Source organism: Crinia signifera, chromosome 4 (assembly GCF_055691185.1).
Source record: "Crinia signifera chromosome 4, ASM5569118v1, whole genome shotgun sequence".
Taxonomy (NCBI): Eukaryota; Metazoa; Chordata; class Amphibia; order Anura; family Myobatrachidae; genus Crinia; species Crinia signifera.
Window position 1 is genome coordinate 286,809,298 of NC_139220.1, and position 14,305 is coordinate 286,823,602.

General features: G+C 47.9%; 1 protein-coding gene across 5 annotated transcripts in view; it reads right to left on the reverse strand.

Moving 5' to 3' along the window:
• TACC1 (transforming acidic coiled-coil containing protein 1) overlaps positions 1-14,305 on the reverse strand; it is a 118,482-nt gene that overhangs the window by 27,725 nt on the left and 76,452 nt on the right. The gene's annotated exons all lie outside the window — the stretch shown is intronic.

The window sequence follows — 14,305 nt, forward strand, 5'->3', positions numbered from 1 at the left end:
CCCCAAAGGCCCAGGGGCAGACGACCCCAAAAACAGAGCTGGCGAGACAGACAAGGAAGAGATCCATCTCGTTACACTAGCGATAGTGACTTCTATGTCGATGACTCGGATGAGAATCCATCTACATCAGCTCTCCCTTTAGGCCGGGCTACCCGGGCAAGGACCGGAGGAACCCGCGGAATTGGACCAGACGAGGGGGGCAAACGAACCGTATCCACAAAACCGCCAACCAACACCGGCAAAAAGAAACCATAACTTTCAACCTGTCATCTCGTCCTCTAGCAGCAGCTGAAGAAAAAGTTCTCAATAGAGGCTTGTCATACATTCCAACAAATCGCCATAACCATTTCAAATGGAACACAGAGCTACACAAGTTTGGGAGATCTCTACGAGTAAAGGAGTTCTTTCAGAAGGCACCAAAGCCCAATCCAGACGTACATGAAGCATTTCTTACTAAATATTATCATTCCACTTTTGATCCACAATCTCACAACCCGTCCATTAAAACGTTTATTAAATTAGTCGACGACTCAATCCAGAGATTCGATCAGACTACCAAAAAAAGTTGGTCCAACATCAGTCACGAAGAAACAGAAGCACTTCGCACTTTGGCCGCATGTAAGGAAATCACTATACGCCCCGCTGATAAAGGCGGGGGTATAGTCATACAAGATACTGATCAGTACATCAAACAACTTGACTTGCTGCTGGCAGACGATAAGACGTACACCAAACTGACGGGCGACCCAACCCCCATGTTTAAAAAGGAGTTGGACTCTGTTCTTTCCACAGCCTATCAACAAGGCCAATTCAGTAAAAAAGTATTCCATTCTCTTACACAACCCCACCCAATAACTCCAGTTATATATACTATCCCCAAAATCCACAAAGACCCCATAAACCCTCCCGGCAGACCGATCATTTCTGCCCGCGGTTCATTATTTCAACCAATTTCTCAGTTTTTGGATTCTTTAATTCAGCCATACGTCACATCTCAAAAAACCTACCTGAAAGACACAACTCAACTTCTACTCAAATTGGAACAACTCGGCAATATACCTCAGGACTCTACTTTGTGCACAATGGACGTTAAAAATTTATATACCGTCATTCCGCACTCTCAAGCTATTGTAGCCATGAGAACCTTTCTGCACAAAGTTAATTTCTCTGCTCTTGATATCCCTCTTTTTTTGGAATTATTACACCTTACCCTCACCAAAAATTATTTCTTGCATAATGGACATTATTATTTACAGCTCACAGGGTGCTCAATGGGATCAAATGTTTCCCCATCCCTAGCAAACGTATTTATGTTCCAACAGGAAAGCGACTTTTTCTTTACAGACTCCAGCATCTCCCAGCAGATCAAACTGTATACAAGGTATATAGATGACCTGTTGCTGATATGGGCAGGTCCTCCATCATCTTTGGAGAAGGTCATTGAAGATATCAATCTACGAGAGGGCCCCATAAAATTCACATACTGTCTGGATAAGGAACAGGTCAATTACCTGGATGTGTCAATAACATTGAAGGAAGGAAAAATTTCTACATCTATTTTCCATAAACCCACCGACAGAAATACGTTGCTAGAGTACAGTAGCCACCATCCTCCGGCTCTTAAAAAGGGCCTCCCAAAGTCCCAAATGATTAGGGTCGCCCGCATCACCAGCGAACCATCAGAGCTAGAAAAGAATTTGACAACCATGCAAGAAAAATTTATGGAAAGGGGCTATGAGTACAACATACTAGAACAACAGAAAAAAGAAGTCCTGAACCTGCCGAGGACGTCCCTGTTAAAAACAAGAGATAAAAAAACTACAAGTAACAAAATCCCATTTGTGTCGACATTTACTCCAGCTACTCAACTGTTAACCAGAGCAACTACTGCACTCTGGCCAATCGTCTCAAGCGACAAGACCTTGCCAACCTTCAAAGGGAAATCCATTATGCCAAGCTTTAAACGGGGTAAAAATCTAAAAGACATACTAGTCAAAACTAACATCATCCCTAAGTCCAAACCCACGTTATTTAATGTCCAAACAAAAAAACCGGGCTGTTACAGATGCCCTTCTTGCACGACCTGTAACACCATGGAGACAGGACACCAATTTGAACATCCACAAACTGGTAAAAAGTTTCAAATTAGACATGTCGTTAACTGCAGATCTCAGTATATCATCTATACCATCCGATGTCCCTGCAGGAAAATTTACGTGGGTCAAACTATCAGGACTTTTAGGGAGAGAATGGCACAACACCGTTCAGCCATATTGGCATATTCCAAAAAGAAACAAGTAGATCAACCCGTGGCGAGGCAATGTTTGGGAAAATGGACACACTCTGTCTGATTTAAGGAGTCAAATCATCGACCATATCCCCCCACTACTAAGAGGTGGCGACCGACAAAAATTACTGTCTCAGAGGGAATCAGAGTGGATATACAGATTGAATGCATTGGCACCCACAGGACTTAATGAGATGATAGCCTGGAATGCTTTTCTATAATTTAGCATACTGTGTGACATTTGTTATAATGTTGGTTGAGAACAAGAGACACTGAACGTGCCCCATGAATTGTAAGGGGAGGTGCTTAAAGTGTGGTGAGGATATAAGTATAATTACACAGCAGTTGCCTTGATAACTATAGCACTGCCATTGAATATAAATAACTGTGATATACATGTAGTTTTTACTCACACCCTGTATACACGCACCGTTAGAAACAAAATAGCAGACTGTTTTTTAGAGTTTTATAACGTTATTTATTGTTAGATGTGCATTAGTCACTTTTTTCCAGCCGTTTTTTTATTGCTGGTCTTATTTATGTCCCCTGTACAGAACTGCGGGTGAGCGGAGAGGAGAACACTAGCCGGAAGAAAGCGAGGAGACTGTATACACACAGCGCTGCTAGGCAACCAGCCACACGGGCGCCAGGGAAGGAGATACCCAAGCGTCCTGAAGTTGCTAGGGAACAGCACGCTGAGAGGGAAGCACGTCACCTGCAACTTCCGGTCTAGCGTCTCCCGCACGCCGCAGCGATACTGCAGAGACACGCACACAGTCTGCTATATAAGGTAGGACTATTTACACTTATTTTTTGCACAGCACCACCAGCACTTTATGCACTTGGGATACCTACACGTCCTGATGAAAAGGCCAGTCGGCCTTGAAACGTCGACATGACGCCCTTGTAATCACCTTTATTGATGGAATAAATTCAACTTGACCTTTAAGGAAGCCCGCTGAGTGACACTTGTCTTCTTCCCTTTGGGGATTGAAAATGGAGTACTATATATATATATATATATATATATATATATATATATATATATATATATATATATATATATATATATATATATATATATATATATATATATATATATATATATATATATATATATATATAGAGAAAATATGAAAAAAAAAAAACAACAGACACACAAGTCAAACCAGACGAGACCGGTGTGTAATAACCATGTTTAACTAACCCTGACAAGGGAAAACTCCAGAGGTTACCCATTAGGAACCTAACCTGAACGTAACAGGTGGAGAACAGCGCTGAGGTGGGCGTCCAGTGACACCTGTGGACTCGGAGAAAAGGATTTACGGTAAGTACAAAATCCCTCTTTCTCCTTCATCCACTAGGTGTCACTGGAGTTACACTGGGGACGTCCCAGAGCTTTCAACCCGGGTGGGTGAGCGCTGAGATCCCCTTAAAACAGAGCGGCCAAACTGAGAAGCTGGAGCCGCAAAGGTGTCAAACCTATAAAAGCGCGCAAAGGTGTGACGACCTGACCATGTTGCAGCCCGACAGAGCTGTTGCAGGGAGACCCCACGGGCAGCCGCCCATGAAGGACCCACCGATCTGGTGGAGTGTGCACCTATGTTAGCAGGAGGCGTTTGAGCCTCAGCAAGGTATGCCTGACGAATTGTCAGACGTATCCATCTGGCCAGCGTTTGCTTTGACGCTGGCCATCCACGACGCACTGGGTCGTAGGTAACAAACAGGACATCCGTCTTGCGAAGAGAGGCCGTGCAAGAAACATAAATCCGCAAAGCCCTTACCACGTCCAAAGACCTATCCTCAGATGAAGCCTCTGCAAAAGCTGGAACCACAATGGGTTGGTTTGCGTGAAACGCTGAGACCACCTTTGGAAGGAAGGAAAGACTGGTACGGAGCTCCGCTCTGTCCGAGTGAAACTGGAGGAATGGTGAGCGACAAGAAAGCGCTCCCAATTCTGAAACGCGTCTGGCCGAGGCCAGAGCCAAAAGAACCACCTTCCAAGTGAGGTAACGAAGATCTACCTCTTCTAACGGCTCAAATGTTGATGACCTCAAATACCTGAGGACCAACTCAAGGTCCCAGGGAGCCGTAGGTGGGCGGATAGGGGGCTGAAGCCTCAGCACCCCCTGGAAAAAGGTGTGGACTTCCGGAATGAGAGCTATGCGCTTCTGGAAAAAAACTGAAAGTGCTGAAACCTGCACCTTAAGTGTATTCAGTTTAAGTCCGGAGTTGAATCCCTCCTGTAAAAACAGGAGCAATCTAGCCTTTTTGAACAGAGTAGAGGGCACTCTGCGTCTTTCACACCATGCCACATAGGATCTCCAAATACGATGATAGTGTCTGGAGGTGACTACCTTCCTGGCCCTCATCATGGTAGGTATCACAGCCCTCGGGATACCTGCATGTCTCAAGATGGACCTCTCAGCAGCCACGCCGTCAAATGTAGACGTCCTAAATCTGGGTAGATGAAGGGACCCTGACTGAGGAGGTCTTCCTGAAGAGGTAGCGGCCACGGTTCGTCGACTAGAAGATCCGTCAGGTTGGTGTACCACGAGCGCCGGGGCCAATCCGGCGCTATCAAAAGCGCTGTTACCCCCTCCCTGCGAATGCGCTGTAATACCCGAGGTATCAGCGGAAAGGGAGGAAAGAGGTAAACGAACCGGAACGGCCAAGGGGCGACCAGGGCGTCTACTCCTGCGGCCTGAGGATCTCGGGTCCGCGCGAAGTATGTTGGAAGCTGGAAGTTGTGGCGGGACGCCATCAGATCCGCCTGCGGACAGCCCCAACGATGTACTAGGGACTGAAAAACCTGAGGGTTGAGGCACCACTCCCCCTGGTGGGCATGTTGCCGACTTAGAAAGTCGGCCTCCCAATTTTCTACCCCAGGGATGAACACCGCTGACAAGGCCTGAGCATGGTTCTGAGCCCAGAGGATGATCCTGCTTACTTCCTTCATCGCTGCTTTGCTCCGAGTGCCGCCCTGCTTGTTTATGTAGGCGACGGCAGTGGCGTTGTCGGACTGAACTCTGATTGCTCTGCTCCGCAGCAGGTGTCCCGCCTGCAGGAGAGCATAGTAGACTGCTCTGAGTTCCAGCACATTGATGGAGAGTAAGCTCTCCTGCCTCGTCCATAACCCCTGGAACTGGTGTTCCAGTGTTACCGCCCCCCAGCCGCGAAGGCTGGCGTCTGTGGTGAGGAGAGTCCACTCCCATATGCCGAACCTCCTGCCCCTTTGCAGGTTTTCGGAGTTGAGCCACCACAACAGAGACAGACGGGCTCGAGGAGACAGGGTCACCCGCTGCTGAAGATGCAGGTGAGACCCCGACCACTGGTGAAGGAGCGACAATTGGAATGGGCGCGAGTGGAAGCGGCCATATTGTACCGCCTCGAAGGAGGACACCATCTTTCCCAAGAGTCTGGTGCAAAGGTGCACCGTTACCTGTGGCCGTTGCAAGACCGACCTGACCAGGACCTGCAGGGACTGAACTTTGTCGGGCGGTAGAAAAACCTTCATCTGCTGGGTGTCGAGAATCATCCCCAAAAAGAGAAGACGTTGGGACGGCTGTAGCTGAGACTTTGCAAAGTTCAGAATCCACCCATGACTGATGAGAGTCTCCTGGGTGACCCGAATGTTGGACAGCAGAGCCTCCCTCGAACGATTCTTCAGAAGAAGATCGTCCAAGTAGGGGATAATGGTGATCCCCTGAGCCCTGAGGACCTCCATCATCACCGCCATCACCTTGGTGAAGACCCTGGGGGCCGATGAGAGGCCGAACGGCAGGGCCTGGAACTGCCAATGTTGTTCCTGTATAGCGAACCGGAGGAAAGCCTGGTGAGGAGGCCAGATGGGGATGTGCAGGTATGCATCCCTGATATCCAAAGATACCAGGAACTCTCCCTGTTCCAGTCCCTGAATCACCGACTGCAGGGACTCCATCTTGAATTTGACCGCCTTTAAAAACGGATTCAAATCCTTTAGATTTAGTATAGGTCTTACTGAGCCATCCGGCTTCGGCACCAGGAACAGACTGGAGTAGTATCCCTGAGTACGCTGCTCCTCGGGTACTGGTATCACAACTCCCGTTGTCCGCAGCTTGTTGATTGCTGACAACAGAAGTTGCGCCTTGTCTCCTGAGACTGGGAGACCGGTCTTGAAAAACCTGTTTGGAGGGACTATTCTGAAATGGATTTTGTAACCCTGGGTTACCAGATCCCTTACCCACGAGTCCTGACAAGACTGCAGCCAGATGTGACAGAAGGACAGCAGTCGGGCCCCGACTCTGGGATCCCCCAGATGAGACCGTGGACAGTCATGCGGCTGGCTTGGCGGACTTGGGCTCCTGGACAGCTGCCAAAGCGCCCCTGCCTCTTCCTCTGGAGCCTCTAGATGGGGCTCCGCCTCTGGAACGACCTCTGAATCTGGTCGTAGGCCGAAAGGAGGGCCTATGAGGGGTCCTGCGTGTAGTTGGAGGAGCCGCTGAGGGAAGGAAGTGGGACTTACCCCCTGTTGCTTGGGAGATCCACTTGTCGAGCTCTGGCCCGAAAAGGACCTCTCCATTGAACGCCAGGACCTCCACAGCACGCTTGGACTCTGCGTCAGCCTGCCACTGGCGCAACCAGAGAGCTCTGCGAGCTGAAATAGATAAGGCCGAAACCCTGGCTGCAACCATGCAGACGTCAGAAGAGGCCTCTATTAAATAATTGGATGCCTCCTGGATCTGTTCAGCCAGCTGAACAATAGTAGCAGGGTCAGAGCCCTCACGGACCTCTGTTAGGATCTGAGAAGCCCATACCCCCATGGCTTTGTTTACCCAGCACCCGACCTGGGCCGGACGCTGAATAATTCCAGCTGCTGAGAAAATGTTCTTAAGAGTTACCTCCAACTTGCGGTCAGAAGTATCCTTAAGAGTGGTTGCACCCGGAACCGGGAGAACCGTCTTTTTGGACAGTCGAGAGACTGAAGAGTCCACTACAGGAGGGATCTCAACCCTCTTTCTACCCTCTAGTGGAAGAGGATAAGCAGCCAGGAACCTCTGAGGTACCTGGAATTTTTTATCAGGATGATTCCAAGCCTGCAAAATATGTTCATCCAACTCCTCCGCTGGGGGGAAGGTGGGTGACTGCTTTTGTCTCTTTCCAAAGAAGGAAGGACGAGCAGGAATGTCTGTGTCATCTGACACCTTGCAGGCAACCTTTACCATATGTATAAGGTCTTCCAGACCCGGAGTGGCTGGGGCCGGCTCCTGTGTGCCTAACACCTGAGGCTCAGGTTCCACATCGTCATCATCATCATCAGCATTATCTGGAAAGGCAAATTCGCCCTCCTCCAGATCAGGCATATCATCATAATCTCCAGCATCCCCAGAGGGCTGTAATACCCTTTTCCTGAGTAAGGTAGGGGGATTTTGCCTAGAAGATGAAGCAATGGCGCCATCTGCTGGTGTCAAGGCCTTTGTTAAACTCTGCACAGCAGAAGTCAAGGAAGCCTGTTGAGTTCTGGAAGTTTCTCTGTCTTTTTGAGTAGCAGAGAGCTCACAAGCTAAATGAGACATCACATCAGCTAATTGTGATGCCCAAACAGGGGTATGAACGGGGGACTCTGGAGCTGGGGGTAAAGCAGCGCATTTATCACAAACAGAGTCTCCCTCCTGAGAAGGTGTAAATTTAACTGCACACTTCTTGCAAGTAACCTTTTTGGAGTTACCCCCTGCCATGGTTCAACAGAACACCCAGCAATCACCACACACTACCAGACTGATCACAGAAAGTAGGTATAGGATAGGCAGCAATATATTATGCTGGAAGGGAGAGACAGTGAAAGTAAAAGAGCTGTCACAGAGCCTTGTACAGCGCTATGGCATATACCTAGGAGCGCTATAGCTCTAATTTGAGACACAGCCCAATCTGTCTCCACCTAGCTCTAATCCCCACTGTAACTCACAGACCGGATAGAGCGTTCAGCAGGACGGTCACCAGGGGACAGGAATCGCCCAGCTGCAGTCAGGATAGATCTGCAGCGCAACTGTGGAGCCTCCAGCAGCGTGTTCAAACGGCGCCAAATGTCCAAGATGGCCGCCGCGACTTGCAGGAACGCTGGGGTATGCCAAGGCTGCTGGGAAGTACCGCGCGGTAACTCCGCCCCCCGCCTGGCAGCTCCGTCACCCATAATGGCGCCAGGTTTAAAAAACCCTCTGCTGCACCGCCGTTTGTGTCCCTGACCTTCCTCTAATAGGAAGGCAGGGTAATACTCACAGTGCTGCGGCCATGCCGTCGGCGGTGGGGCTGGGGGAGGATCGGGTGCACGCTACTGTGAGCGGCGCCCGTTACAGCTCCAGAGACGGTGGTCTCTGTCAGCCAGGGAGCCGGGCGCAAACCGTATAAGCAGCAGCCGGCTCCCTCCGGCAGGCTCCCACGTCGCAGGCAGATAGTAGCAGCAACTATCTGCCTGTCCTCAAATGCAAACTTGCTGCTTTATGCCCTAAATTATCAAAAAGCCCAGGAGATGAGCCAAATGTGACCTGCTCCCTTTTGGGCACGATCTAAGACTGCCTGGGAGGGGAAGTAGAAGGGGAGGAGTTGGTCACACTGATTAATTATTTTAAAGTGCCCATGCTCCCTGTGGTCGCCTTCTATTCCCCAGTGTAACTCCAGTGACACCTAGTGGATGAAGGAGAAACAACATTACGTTACTGGGGTATTTTTAAATGTAACTTTAAAAAAGTTAGCGCCACTAGAGATATTTGGATCAAGACTTTTGCCTGCAAGTGCCTCTTGAAAAGTCAGAAACAATCTAAGTGTCATTTGACTGACAGGTTGTGAACCACTGACCCTAAATACAAATGAAAAACCTGGGACAGAAAAATAAACAATATTGACATAATACATGGCGTAACCTATGGAGACATCTAATTTGGTCTCCTATCCCAACCTATCAAATGGCATCAGAATTGTGTTTCTGAGATTTTAACAGGCTTTTCACAGCAATAAACCTATTTTAAGGGTTGCGGTATAAATGGTAGACAATGTCTAGGTCGACAGTGACTAGGTCGATACCTTGGAATGGTCGACATTGACAAACGGTCGACACAAGTTTATTGTCAACATAGACATAGTCAACATGAGTTTTTTACATTATTTGGTGTCTATGTCTATGCACACTATATAAGTGTGCTGCGTCCGCTCGCCATGCTTCAGACACACTAGAATCCTTTAAAAAATAGACTAAAGACATACTTATTTACTCAAGCATTTCACTGACATCTACTGTTAAGTTTGTTTTGTATTTCGAGCTGTAAAGACAATGTGTGAAGCACTTTGAGTCCTATTGGGAGAAAAGTGCTATATAAATATCATTATTATTATTATTATTATTATTATTATTATTATGTTCCCCACTGGATAGTAAAGTATGGCAAAAAAAAAAAAAACCTTGAAAAACATGTTGACCATAAGCTTGCGTCAACCTTTTTGTCAATGCCGACCTTGGGTATGTTAACCATTTCAGGTGTCGACTAGTCACTAGCATCCTAGACTTTGTCTACCCAGTGACCACATACCATTTCAAGGGCCAGGATATTACACTAGTTGTAGCACCATGCATGATCATTTTAAAGAGGCAACATTAGCAATTTAAAGGTTTGTACACATGGAGAAATAGGATTGCTGGCAATATTTTGCTCAGCAATCATATTGCTCAATGTCTCCTTTTCATCATCGATGAGAAGGAGACACTGCTGAAGAGGGACACAGCCAGCAGCCAGGGGGGGGTCCACTGCTGACAGGGATGCTCCTGCTCCCGAGGATGGGTGTCTTTCCGCCACTGACCTCCTGCTCGGGGTGAAATGCAGCGCTGGGGGAAGCCTCTGGTCGCAGCATACTCCTGCGACCATATGGGGCTACACACGGGAGCGCTCAGCCGGTGTTTTATCGCCCACAGCACTACAAATCACTGGCAATTTCATCGATGAGTGACCAATAATGCCAGCGATATGTGCCAATATCCCTTCCGTGTGTACATTGATTAAAACAATGGCTTGCTTCAAAAAGGTATTAAGGATTTCATGCAATTTTGTTTTGCTGTAGACCAGTGATGGCTAAACTTGACACTCCAGCGGTTATTGATTTACACATCCCAGCACATCCCAGCATGCCCTGCATCAGTTTTAGCATGGCCAAATAGTGATGTGTAGATCAAAAACAGCTGGAGTGTCAAGGTTGGCCATCACGGCTGTAGACCCTGACATCTTGGTACGCCAAGCAAACCTGGGCATGCATACACAATAGTAATTAATGTTTAGTGTCTGTATAGCCTGTGATCATAACTGAGCTACTTGATGTTTCCATGCAAAATCCATTTAAATGTACGAGTTTGTTATAGTCAATCGAGTGTTTACAAGAAAAGTGAATTTCCATGGAAATAAAACACTAGTTCCGTATATTACAAGGATTTACTGCTCACAGGGATGCAGGGCAGAGATTGGGATTGCTGGTTAAACCACTACATCCCTAATAAATCCTCTAGGATGGGACGAGGACTTTGATGTGGGATCAATACGCATTGCTGGAATTCCTGGCATTGTGATTACAATGGGTTCTGCAGGGAAAATGTGACATGTCACAGACAATGGGAACAATTCCCCAAGCTGCATTGCACAGCATTATTTCCCAGTGCGGCTTTATTGCACGCTGTACCAAAAATTCTTTAGCATCAGTAAACTAGGACGGGAAATGTACCAGTATGGGAAAGCTACAATGTTATATAGGAAAACCGATTCACAAGTGTAACATCTAAGAGGATATTAGCTGGAGCCAGGCCAGGAGAAGGTTCCCCAACGGCAAATATAATCTGTAGAATATACTGGCGGACAAAAAGTTACATAATAGTACTTTAGCCATTTGACTCCCGCCATAGGCTTCAGTATGAATATCTAGCCATCTACTGTTAAGCTTGTTGTGTATTATGAGCTGTAAAGACAATGGTAAAGCACTTTGAGCCCTATTGGTAGAAAAGCACTATATAAATATCATTATTATTATTATTACTGACAACAACAACAAAAAACCTAAACGCTGTCATTTTAGCAATTTTTACCCCCACAAAAATACAGATCCAAAACACAAAGAGAGTCCGGTGCAAATCCCTAATAAAAACCATCACAAGAAGAGTAAGAAAACTTTTAAACAAAACACAAACTGCTTTCTCACCCATAAACACAATACCCAGACGCACTGCTACCTGTGAGGACACCTGGTGCGACAGTAATGCAGTGTCTTTTCCCTCACTTCGCACAGCCATACCTACTGGAATGATTGAGCCTGTACTCAATATGCAGGGCAGCCTCTCCCCCTGCGCTCTCGGCAGGCTGGGTGGCTCTCAACCTTTCCCCCTGCGTCATACTAGGCAGCCCCTTCCCTCCCTCTCCTGTCACAGCACAAGAAAACAGTGTGGATACATACGCTGTGCCACTATCCAAGCAGGGGGGGCGGGGGTTAACATCAGCGTAAAATAGTTGCTCCGATAATTTGGTGTCACCCAGGTGCCGGACGGGGTCCCGACAAGCATTTACCAGACGTCGGGATCCAGACTGTCAAAACACTGACAGCCGGGTTCCCGACGGCCGTCGGCTATTTTCCCTTGTGGGGGTCCACGACCTCCATAGAGGGAGAATAGAATAGGTGGCGAGCGTAGCGAGCCACCGTGCCTGCACCGTGGTGAGCGCAGCGAGCCTGCAAAGGGCTTTGTTGCGCTTGCCATGCTGTCTGGGTCCGGCCAGTAGGGATCCCAAAGTCGGCCTAATGACTGTCGGGATCCCGACTGTCAGACCCCTGTACCACACCCCTCTAACCCTGCCACCCAGGAACCTAACCCTATCTCTCACTTCCCGCAGCCTAACCCTAACCTTCTCTTCCTGCAGCCTATGCTAACTTCAACCCGTTACAATGCATGAAAGAGACACGTTTTATGAATTTCTTGAGCATATAAACTGGATGCAATGCTCAGGCGTGTTTCCTGCACCTAGAATGGTATAATATTATATATATAAATAAATATTATACAGAGGACAACGGATTTCATGTATGCAGAAAAAGCATGCTACTGCAGTCCTTCCCTCACTATGACCATTGTCTCTTTGCCACTGCTTACACTGGCACCAAATTGGTTGGGATCCACCATGCTGCTGTTTCAGCTCTGCTCACTTGAACAAATAAAAAACAGAATAAGAAATTAATTTTAAGCTGGTACTTTGTCTCTCTCCAAGCTCTTCGGAATCTCCCACCTATAAATGTACCTGTTCTAATAGTTTTTGTATGGGCACCTTGGCTTTGCACTAGGTAGTCACCAAGCAGGACATCACATGACATCACATGACATCACATGACTACTGTGGTTTTCTCAGGTGAAATCGAGGCCTTCAGTGCCTGAAGCTGCAGAAATCTCTGCAGGCAAGGGTCGCATCACAGTTCAGCCAGCCAACAGCCTCTGCTTACATTCAGATTTAATACTGCTTCGTTTAACTACATGTGCTGATGTCATAATTAAAATAAAAGGAAATTGGGTGTTTATTAGGTGTCTATTTGTGTAAATTACATTGGGTAGAACAGAAACAGTGGTGAAGGAAAACGCTAAGCCCTCCTCTACATATTACATTGTTATTGGAGAGGAAGCTTTGTGTATGCCGGGTCGGATACTATGTACAGGGGTTTCACCAGGTGAGGCCCAGAATAAAAACAAAAAACAACTTCTGTTGAGCAGACTTTGCTCACTATATATAGCACACTAGCACAGGTGGTGTGTGATGAGTGTTTGTGGCAAATGAACTTGATCCATGCATTCAGAGTAGTGCTCCAAGCAAAAACCGGCCTGAGGGTCCTAGGCCCCAATCTACCCCTCACCAGAGGCAGATTCTCACTAGGCCTAGGGGCGGCACCTATCACAGGGCAGCATCGAGTTATGAAGGGGCCAATCAGGAGTGGGTGGCTGCCGCCCTACCAGAATTTACATTCCTCCCGGGCAGCAGGAAGTGTGAGCAGTCAGCAGCACTGATGAATGTGCCTTTGCTGCGCTGCCTGTATAACCAGGGACAGATACAGGGGTAGGCAAAGGATGCGATCGCTCTCCCCCTTGAAGACGACTTCTGGTTCCTCCTTGCTGGAAGACCGGTCCACTGGCTTGTCTGCGGGCGCCGGAGAGGTGAGTGGCTGCGGGGAGAGTGGGGATGCGTGCAGCCTGGTAATCCCGGGCTGCGCTCGCTGGATCAAGCTGCAGCAGATGAGTGCCGGCTGGGCAGTGGCGGCGGCTCCCTCCTCTCCTGCACGCCTACTCTAACAGGCAAGCGGTGAGACAAGACACAATTTCCACCGCTGTCCCATCCCTGGCTGTAGCGTAATCTGCTCTGCCACGGCATATGGTGCCCCTGCCAAAAGGGACTGGGGTTAATATGTTGTGCCTGGGGGTTAATATGTTGTGCTTAGGGGCGGTCTGACCCCTAAATCTGGCCCTGCCCCTCACCCTTAGGACACTTACTGTGGAACACTATATATGCCCAGTACCAGACTTCTCCGTCTGCCAGCTGCAGAGAGGAAGGGAGACAAATGTACTAAGCATGCAAGAGCGATAAAGAAGAACGAGATCAAGTATCATCCAGTCAGCTCCTAACTGCAATGTTACAGGCTGGGTTTAAAATTGACAGTTTGGAGAGGGATAATCTACCACCCAATCAGCTCATCTCCCCAAGGCTTAGCACATCTGCCCCTGGGATTCTACAGGCACATCCAGAATCCAGCATATTGGTTCCAGCCAAGCTAGGCAACTACTCTTTGGAATCTACCAATCAGGGTTTACAATAGTGGAGGAGATCTTTTCATCTCTGCTCACTTGAACAAATAAAAAAAACAGAATAAAAAGGAAAAATGAAATAAATTAGAAAAATAAAACACAACTCGGTGATGGACATGTACAAGGGTCAGGCCCAACATTAGCAGTGGGGCTCCTGGATGACTGGCTACCCAACTGCA